The sequence below is a fragment of the Numida meleagris genome, chromosome 2 (genome assembly GCF_002078875.1).
Source record: "Numida meleagris isolate 19003 breed g44 Domestic line chromosome 2, NumMel1.0, whole genome shotgun sequence".
Classification (NCBI taxonomy): domain Eukaryota; kingdom Metazoa; phylum Chordata; class Aves; order Galliformes; family Numididae; genus Numida; species Numida meleagris.
This window is the reverse complement of record NC_034410.1, coordinates 64,734,728-64,745,417: the sequence shown is the minus strand read 5'-3', so window position 1 is coordinate 64,745,417 and position 10,690 is coordinate 64,734,728. Positions and strand designations below refer to the sequence as shown.

The 10,690-nt window shown below is 43.7% G+C and overlaps 1 long non-coding RNA gene across 1 annotated transcript; it reads left to right on the top strand.

Annotated features, from left to right (window-relative positions):
• On the top strand, positions 534–10,336 carry LOC110394969. The gene is made up of 5 exons (XR_002436068.1): positions 534–4,470; positions 5,641–5,690; positions 6,085–6,207; positions 7,417–7,519; positions 8,461–10,336. It is a non-coding gene; the product is annotated as an uncharacterized LOC110394969 (long non-coding RNA).

The window sequence follows — 10,690 nt, the reverse complement described above, 5'->3', positions numbered from 1 at the left end:
GGCGGCGGCTCCGGCCGCCACCTCCGCGTTCTCCTCCCGCAGCGAGGGGCTGCCCCGCCTCGTCACGCCGCCGGCTCCATGGGGTCGAGCCGGAGCCTCTCCTCTCCGCCGCCCCCGGTGATGCCCGGTGCTCCTCGGGGCGCTCCGCTGCTCCCGTCCGGCGATGCTCCGGGAGACGCCGGGGTCTCCTGTCGCCGTCCGGGTTCCCTCCGTCAATGCTCGGCTCCTCGAAGAGGCGCGGGCAGCAGGCGGGTGACGGGGGTTATTGGGGTTATTGTCATTATCTCCCTCTTCCCCTGTGGTTCTGCGTCTCTCCACCACTTTCAGACCAGCCCATTATAACGCCGGCGAGAGGCGGAGCCAGGACGGAGATCTGAAAGGGTGGTGGGTGGGGAAGCAAGGTAGCAAAGGTGGGTATGCCCTAATAGCCGTATCAGAGCCGCAATTAGCCCAGATGACGGCGAGGTCTGGTTGGAAAGTTTTTTTGTTTTTTTTTTTACGAAACGCGTGTGTGTTTTCTCCTGCCGGGTGCCTCCTCCATGCCAGGCACTCCGAGCAGAGCAGAGCTCGATGGGATCCGGAGCTCCGGCCCTGCTCCAGGTGCAGCATGCGGAGCGGCTCATAGGTGGCAGAGCAGAACCTGCCGCGCCGCGATCTGCGCTCACAGCGCTGCGCACAGCAGCGCGTTGCAGTGTGACAGCGGAACAACCTGTTGGAACACCGCGCCGCTCCGCAGCTGGGAATCCCTCATGGTTTATGTGGGCTGACAGTCTTGGCCCCTCTCCTCTGCTGTCATAACCAGGGTGCAGGGCGAGGTGGGAGCAGGTAGGCAGCGCTGTGTGACGGGAGAGGTTGCCACAGCCTTACCTTTGGCATCGAGTGTGCTGCTGTGCGCGCCGCACCATCGTTTGATGTCTTTCCATGGCATGTCTGCAGGGTTAGGGCTGTCGCTCTCCAGTAAAATCTTTTATTCTGTTTTTATAAAAAGCGACTTTGCTTTAATGTTTTCATAACACTGTGACTATAAATTGTCCATACAACCTGGGACAAAGCACTCTACAGAGCTTTACCTGGATGCTTTTCTTTCGAGACAAAATAATCACGATTATTCTGCTGTGGTTTCAGCTTTGCACTCGTCGTGGTCTTATGCCTCCTTCTGAAGGCAGATGTTCAGTCCCCTCCAGCAGCGCTGGACGGAACACCTGAACAACAAGAGCGAGACAGCAGTAACTCCTCTGAAAACTTCAGTCCTACTCTGCTCTCCATTCAAAGTCAATTGCAAAACCCCATTCGACTTCATACGGCAGTAGAGCTGGCGTCTGCAAAACAATACCAAAACAAAAACATCAGCAGAAATCCAGTGTGGTGCTTCTATTCTAGTTCTCTTACGGACACTTTGAATGTTGTGTCCTGGAGTAAGAGTTGGATTGCTCCATGTTTTCCAAAAGCAGTCTTTCTGAATCAGCCCTTCTTTTAGGATAAATGCTCCAAAATGCAGCGTCACTCTGGCTAGGACTGTGCTGTGCTCCGGCTGCTAAGGTGTGCTGTTGAGGAACTTAAAAGAAGGCAGATCTGAAAGACCCTCAGAAGAAACAAACAGCGCTGCTTTCGTTCCCCATCTCTTTTGAACAGAAGAAACATTCCCACACACACCTGCACAATGTTTCAAAGCTTTTTGATTTTTTTTTTGGCCTTGTGTGGGTCTTAAATACTGGGCAATCAGAGGTCCTCCTGTCCTTTTGGTTGTACTCTTTCTGTCTTTAATAACGGGTTTGATGCCTTGCTGTTCCCACTGAAGCTGTACCAGTTGAGAAAAAATGGGCAATTGAGCAATAAACATAAGAGGAGGGAGACCTCTCTTGGCTTCTTCTTGTTCCCTCCGCACAATGTAAGCGGAGGTCTTTCAGTGAAGCACTGTTTTAGCTGTAGGTGCCAATGTTTGTGTTTAAGGGTATGGGAAAAAGCCATAGTTCGTTCCAAAACTCGTATTTTCTAAGATGATGCCAGTGGTGAGGGTAGGTTTTTCCTCTTCCTGCTTTTGTTGTAAATGGCAGCGAAGTAGCGATGATTTTCTAGCTTACCTTTGATGTTTATTTTATTACCGTTCCACTATTTGTGCGGAAAATGTACACATTGTCTCTTATCTTTATTCAAAGAACTTAAAAAGTCATTCAAATGCTGTAGGTAAACACATCAGACATAACAGAAGCTTTTCACAGCCATACTTCAAGACGAGGGGTGGATGGCAAAGCTGGTTTTGCAGGATTTAGGAGAGGACAGGAGCTTGTGCTCAAAATAACGTAGTTAAAGATAGCTATTAGTGGCTATTAGTGGAGTGGGGTACCTTCGTAAGAGCAGCGCTGATTCTTGTGTGGGCTCAAAGCCTCCGTGCTGCCTCTCAGCCAATCCCTGTGTAAATTGTCCCGGAAATCTATGGTGGCTCTTACCTGAGAAAACACATGAAGGTGCTTACGTGAGGGCTGAGCATGGTTTAAACAGAACCTTCCCAGCCCAAGTGGGAGTGGAGTCAAGACCGCTGCCATTGCTGCCCATGAAGGAACGGGTGTAGTTTTAAGAAGAGGCAAAGCAGTACAACCGCTCCTGTCTCTCACCACTGAGAGTGTATGTAACCTCAAGTCTTTTCCTGCTATAGTTTTTTAAAAGGCACAGTATCGCCTTCAGGTTTATAAAGATTAACACAATCATCGGAAAAACTGATTCTGTTAAGTAAACTTCACATCAAAAGCGCTTTGATGTGCTGTATTATAGCAAAGCCAAACACTCCACCCCCATCACCCCAAGAAAAACCTCCAAAAACCTTTGAGTGAAGCAATGTGAAAAAAATCCAGATTCTTTGTTCTAAAATGGAATGTCTCTTCCTCTTGAGCGCAGCAGAGCAGGACTTTTTTTTGATGTATTGACCCCCTCTTTTCCTACCCAAAACAGTACCTCATCAAAAACAAAGAAGTGAAACATGAATGGTGGGTTGCAAATCACACACGCAGCTTTACTTCCCATTTTCTGTAGTATTTGACTCCTTTATTTCAGAGTATGCCAATGAATGTTTGAAGGTAAGGCAGTTTGCTCAACCTTTATGTTCTAGAAATATTCCCCACTAAATGTAGCAAAATGCTACACCATGGCATGGTTGTGAGTATGTTTTTGGTCGATCCAGTTGTGTTACTTACGCGGTATTTTAAGCCAAGATTTGGCTGTACACTCCAGCAAATGTTATGTACTGGTGTGTTGCTCTATGGAGTTGCTTTTATTTTTAATATTTTTTTATCTTTCTTTTTCACCTGATCCTTTCTCACTCTCTTTTCTGTCTCTCATCCCTCCAGATGGCTAACTAGATTAGAGAGTACTTCCAGATAAGATCTTATAAGCACAATTGGCCAACAAATGTCTCTGTGTGTTGACTGGGCAAGTCCTATAGCTAGTGGTAGGCAAGCTTATTTGTACATTTGAGATGTCCGGCGCAGCAGCTGGACAAAGTGCTTCATCATCTCTTTTCCTCCTCCTGTAGCAAGCTGCAGGAGTGTGCTGCCTTGCCAGGAATGATGAAATTGGACAATGCAATACGCTACATGAACAACAATAGACCAGTTCAAAGAGTTCTCTTTGGATGGGCTGCTCACAGCGGGAGACTTGCCTAGCATGCATAAATGAACTACAGAGTCTGTGGAGGTTGGCTAATTGCACTATATACATTTTTATAGTTGAAGGAAATCCAGCTGGAGACTAAGCCATAAGAAAGGAGGTCAGTGGAAATTCATTTAGACCTTGAGAGGAAGAGTTTGATCACTGAGGTAGAATGCATTTCTGTGTGAATCCCCTCACTGTGAACTCTGCGGATTTGCACTTTTCCACAGGAACAAGCATTCCCTTGGGGTAGGGATTCCCATGTGTCTTTGGCAGATACCAAGAGCTGAATTTACAATGGGGACTTCCATTTTAACTTTGTTCTTCATAACTCAATGTTTAGTTTCTTGGGAGTTGTTGCTCGGGAGGAAATTTTCCCATGCCCGAAGGCTTAGAATTGCTTCCTCCCTGTGCCCACTTCATGTTCCATAAAAAAGTCTACATCTCAGCAAATTTCTCCTTTGTACTGGATTATGACAGAATGGGCAGGGACAGATTTTTGCCCTGTGAAGAGGATGACATTGTTGCTGTTGCTACTAATGCTTAGTACTACAGAAGTAGGTCCTTGTTCTCACACTGTCCTTCCCACACAGAGATCTCAAAGCTCACCCAGTTTACAGCCAGGGCGGGTGACGGGGAGATGTCCTGCTGAAATCTGTTTGGCATGTCCGTTGCAATGCCTTCCGTAGAACTGAGCTCTTCAGAGTCTTCATCCTGTGCTGCACCCACTGAGGTATCCCCCGCGAGGCCTAATCAGTAGCGTTGTGCCATTCAGCAACTGCTGCCAGAACTGGAATCGTGCTGTCACGAGTCTCAGATGACTTACAGGTAATTCTTTCTTCTTCCTAGCTGCGTTAAGCCTTAGAGGCTTGAATGGGGCTCCACACCGGCATAAGGTGAACCTCTGTGGGCTATATTGCAGATCTGCCATCTGAGAAGATACATGACAAAAAGGGTACAGGGTGAGGAGGGAGGTTAAGTCAGCATAGTGTTTACAACATATTTTGTGATTACTTAATTTAGTAGCTGTCCCCATAGGCTTTCCTCGTAGATGATTACCTGGATTCATCTAACTGCTACAAGAGAGAGAAAATCCAAATGGTGAAGGACTTACAGATTTGTGGATCTCTTTGAGATTATTACAGCTAGAAAGAAACTGATACTTGAAGGAAGGAAAGGTATTGATAAGTCTGGATGTAATTGTCAGGATAGAATTGCTTGCTAAGAGACAGACTCCACAATTACAAGTTATGTGGTGTTATGTTTGTTACGAAGTTATGATTCACAAGCCATTTGGTGAAATTCTGTGGCTCTCTGCCAGGAATGGTGAATGTTTCTTATTACTGGTGCCAAACAAACTAAAAAAGAAACCATCATAGCTTCTTATTGCTGGTGCCAGACCAAATACCTGTTGGCGCCAAACTTGGTATTGGTGCCAAAGGCTTGCTATCACTGGCCCATGATATGAGGAAACACTGGCTGAGTTGTTACAGTAGCCTTTTATTGCCTCTGCGTCCATGCACTCAGCAGAGTGAGCAACATGGTAGGAGAAGCGCAAGAAAATTAATCGAAAGCTGGAGGGCTTTGAAGGTGTGATGGAGTCACTGAACTTTGCTAGCCCTTTCTGGAATACACCTAAGCCAACTCAAAAACATATGTATTTTACATGGGTAAACAAGTGACTAGAGATAGTGCAGGATATGTTTCCATTCAACTGCGTTACGGTACTATTTATAGCACTGTGGATTAACAAATGAGTCATCCTGCCAATAATATTCCAGCTGAATAACAATAACTATTCCACATGCTTATTTCTGTTTTTTTTTTTTTTTAATTTATTTTCTTGTTTGTTTGCTTTCAAAAAGCTTTTTCTGGGTGGAATCCTATTGTTTATGTAAGCGTTAACCAAATACGTAAATAAATAACAGTGCAAAAAACTTTGAATTTTGTTGTTGTGGATTTTTTTTTTTGGTTGTTTTCTTTTGTTTTGTTTTTCAGGACCAAGTGAACTGCATAATTCAGGAGCAGGCTGCAGTGGCTTTCCTGAGGTAGGTGGAATTTGGCAGCAATGCCCCTAGCTTATAGAATCATAGAATTGAATGGTTTGGGTTGGAAGGGACATTTAAGATCATCCAGTTCCAACCCCATTCTATAGGCAGGGACACCTCCCTCTAGACCAGGTTGCTCAAAGCCCCATCCAGCCTGGCCTTGAATGCTTCCAGGGAGGGGGCATTCACATCCTCACTGTGCAACCTGTTCCAGTGTCTCACCACCCTCACAGGAAAGAATTGCTTCCTCATATCTAGTCTAAATCTACCCTCTTCCAGTTCAAAGCCATTTCCCCTCGTCCTGTTGTTATCTGCCCTTATAAAAAGTCCCTCCCCTGTCTTTCTTGTGTGTATTCTGTTCTCCATGTGCGATTTTCCACTTCCCTGCTTCAAGATCTGAATGGTCAGAATCTAATCCTCTCATCACCTGAACAACTCGCAGACAGCAGTGGTCTCTTTGAAAATCTGGTCCATGCTGCTGCTTGCTGGGCCTTGAGGCAACACAGTTACATTGAAGGTACATCTATTTTAATACCACAGGATGGCAGAGGGAGGGGGTTTATAAGGTCCGGACCGTGCTCCAGAGGTTAGGTGTGTTTTTACCATTTTGCAGATGACAGACAAATGCAGTAAAAACTTGAGAAGCTGGTTCTTCCGCCACTGCAGATCTCTACAGCTCTGACAAAATCATTAGTTTTGCTGAGTTGCATGGGTTGAGTATCTGATCTCAAGTTCCTAGTTGGGTTCTTAAGGGATTAGCTGAGTTTCAGTCTCTTGAAGGTGCGAACAAACATACCGTTGCCTCACACATGTAAAGTTTCTTCCCTAAAGATTTCAAAGTGCTTTGTGCAGAGGGTGTTTCTATTTCTGTTTTGTAAGTAAAGGTTCAAGGATATGGATGTCCTGGCCAAACTTGCGAGATCTAAACTGGAAATAGGAAACAGGTTTCCAAATTCCCAAACTACTGCTCTACCTACTAACCCTGTTGTTTCCCTGAACCTTTACATACAGTTGAGTAGATTAATAATTAACCTCCAAGAGGGGCACTCTGAAGCAAATGTAAAATGAAACCAAACACTTGTCTGGGTTTTTAGTCATACCAGATTTGCAAGTAGGGTGTGTTTAAATGATGCAGGTAGATAAAGTCTTGTTAATTTAGATTAGAGTAAAAGTCAGTGCCTTATCAAAGCAAGTGACTAATTAGGAAAACTATTACCTTTTGGAAAAGAAACAGTCAAACTATCACTCAAAATTATTTTAACTAATTGAAAATTACTAGGATTTACGCTGAATAAAGGCTCGTGGAGCTGCTGGGGAGAGGAGGAAGTCTGGGATCTTTTACCAGGAACTACCAGGGCTGTTTCTTGTAATTTTACTTTTAGATACTTAACAATACTTGTCACTGGTGTGAGAACCTGTGGAAAGGAGAGTCACCAGGGAGCCAAACTTACAGAATTTAAGTGTAGAGCATCAGGCACACTGCCGCCAGTCTCCTCACCTCACCAAGACACCAGGACAACGCAGTGCTCACGGATGGTTTGAAACGATCCAGTGAATCCAAGTTCTGTAAAAACTATGATCAGGCATTCGAGAACCTGCAAGGGTGGAAATACTAGGGCAAATTCATGGTGTGAAAAAAAAGATTACGATCAGACTGTATTTATGTTCAGACAGATACATGCAATTGTGAAGAATCATTAAATAACTGTTAACCACACCTGCACAGAGCCTCTGGCAATGCTGGCTTACACAGAAACTCAAGAACTGCCATGTGCCTGACATCATACCTTTGGAAGAAAAGAGAAGTCCTGGGTGTTAGCCCAAGACTGGTGAGTAAAACATAGTCCACGGACTAGAGTCAGTTTATGTTTGTTAGTGATTTTCAGGCCTGTCACACCCAGTATCTTCGCCCTGTAAATCTGTCACTAATCCTGATTTGTTTGGTTAAGACCAGGTCTTACTAAATGCCTCTGAAGCTGCTTTTGTTGCAAGGGCTGTAAGTCAGTTAGGATCGAGAGTAGGGAATATTACATATATGTGTACACGCATATAGGAGTCTAGTATAAACAGTATCTTGACTTCTTTGGGCTTGTAATTGCTGTTGTGACACAGCTGCTTGTTTGCGTTCTGTTTACATAGATAATTTTGCTTTAAAAACATAGCATTTGGTTTCTTTGGGTGGGGGAGCATTTTTCATAAGGAAAATGACATTTGAGTACACTTCAGTTTTTACTGTAAGAAAAATGAAAGGGAAGCACATGGGGAAGGGGAGCAAACAGGGCGTAGGGAGAAGAGGAAAAGGAAAAGGGGACTGTCCTAAAACCAAAATGAAGAGATGGAGATGTGGAGAGAGTCAGAGCAGATAGCTCCAACCAAGAGCGCATTGCAGAGCAATTCCACTCAGCCTGTAGCAAATTCTCAGGATGCCCAAAGATCTCTGATTTCTTTGCTTCTTCTGGTGGAGTTTTTTTTGGACTGTTCACCTCTAGAGCTTTCCTCAGGGCAGGGAGTTCTCTGGGTTTTCATTTCCCATGGTGCGTTTGGAAGCAATAGTCTTTCATCTGCATTTTCTCGGTCAGGGTATGCTTTTCTTGTCTTTCATTACTAGGGGTGATTGAAGAGTTTTTTTAATTGAATAAAAAGTTAGAAAATGCAAAGTGAAGGCTGAATATCAACATGTAATTCCTGAAAGGGGCTGCTGTGCATCGGTTTGTTTTATCTTTCCAATCACAGTTTCTCTGCAAAATATATATATATTTTCTTTCCCTAGTGCAAATCTCCACAAGCTGTGAAGAACAGGAGACTCTGAACCAGAAGCTGGGCATGACTGAAGTACGAAGGGAGTTTCCAGGAAGATGGAATAATATTTCAAAAATTTTCAGACTCCACTGCTGATTTCATAGAAGTATAAAGCTCCAGCGCTTGTCGTTGGCATTTCAGACTACGGAGACATTTCTTCATCTCTTAAGAAAGTTCTCATTTGTAGCTTGATTTATTTAGGCTATTTGGAAGACAGTCCATTTTAATTTTCTCCAGCTGAGATGGAGTCAATGCCAAGAGGCTTAGCAAAGCCCCACATACATTAAAACCTTGAAGTGCTATCAAAGGGTAAGAAAAACGCCCTCCTAGCATGCTACTTGAATACCCATCAGTTCTCTGTAAGTAAATCTTGGTGACTTGAGCAGAGTTTATTTTGAAGGCAGGACGTGAAGTAGCACACTCTGTACCCTCTACCCCAGCTTTGGCCTTTGCACGCATTACCGTTAAAAGACTGGCCCCTTGGTGAAGTTAGGTGGAGTCAAGTGGAGAGGCAAACTTTTAATAGGTGGGGCTTTCACTCCAGTGGGCCTGAATTCAAACCTTCAAAACTTTGGCCAGGCTGATGACTATTCACAGTTGAGGTTTTAATTAAATGGTGTTGGTTATGAGAATTAAGTGTGGAAACTCTGTATTCTATTATACTACCTCATGTTGCCGAAAGAAATAGAGCCTTGCTGCGTGATTGAAGTGACAGAGCTAAGTGAATAATTCGCAACAAATAATTAATCTAAATGTTTCTAAATGATTCCTACAGAATCTGATTATGGTTGAGAAAGATTCCTATTATTAATGCTATGGGACTCCCTTTCACAAGGGGAAAGTTTATTTATATAAGATTAATGGGTTGAGGTATAGACTTGCAAGCTCTTCCTGAGTCATCAGACCCAGAAAACATGTATTTTGTATTAAGGTTAATACAATCTTCCAAGCAAAAGCATTTATGAGTGTACTTTAACTGATGGGTATATGATGACTGACGTTCCAAAACCTCTTCTGCAAACACCTACGCTGGCATACTTTTATGCAGAGGAGTAATCCTAATTAATTTGGGAAAATTACTCTGGTGCATGAATGTATCCATTACTATTTGAAACATCATGGTCTTAGTATGGTGAGTCTTGCAGATACAATCTTGATCTCTAAAGATGCCCACAAAGTCCCATCCGGTCCTTATGGCTACCTTAGTACTAGCAAGTAAAATAGACCAGTACCCAGGCTTTGCCCCTGAGGGCTTGTGTCCACGTGGCTAAATTCACCTCCTTCCAAATAAATAGCCTCATCTGTTCTGCCCAGGGGGAACAGTCCTTTTTCCATACTATCTCCTGAGCCATACCTGTGAGTCGTGTGAGAAAGCACTAGTTAACAGGGGATAGGGCATGTCAGAGAGCTTGTTACTAGTTAAACAGTATGGATAATTGCATGCCAGCTCTTGAGCCCATGCCCTGGCTCCTTTTAATTTGCAAGTACAAGCTATAACTTACAAGAATATTTGCATTCATTTCACATTTTGAAGATTTGGTAAGGTGTTATTGGTTTTACCTGTTCTTTACAGGAAAGAGTTGCACTTTTTTAGCTTCAGCAGTGTTCTTTTGGGGATGTTCTGGTTGAGTTTTCATTCTAGTAATGGCAAAAGGTTTTGCCTAAGACCACTGCAGGGAATCTATATTTCTCTGTTGTGAGACCTCCATTCTAGATGTAAAATGTATGATGGCCCAAGGAATTTCATTTTAAAAAGACCATTTAAGGGCTTGGATTTAAACTGAAAGAGTGGAGGTTTAGGTTAGATGTTAGGAAGGAATTCTTCATTCAGAGGGTGGTGAGGCACTGGCACAGGCTGCCCAGAGAAGCTGTGGGTGCCCCACCCCTGGAGGTATTCAATGCCAGGCTTGATGGGTTCCTGGGCAGTCTGATCTAGTGGTTGGCAACCCTGCCCATGACAGGGGAGTTGGAACTAGATGATCTTCCAACCCAAGCCGTTGTATGATTCTGTGATTTCAGTCTATCACAAGAAAACTATTGGTTAGGGTACAAAATGTTGCACAAGTTATAGCATTGAGGAGAATAGCTTCACTTTGAATAGAGGAGATGGCAGAGAAAATCATAGGCAACAATAAAATAAAATCTTTGAACTGAAAATGTAATAGAGAGTTTGAAATGAAAATTTGGATCTTTAACAATTT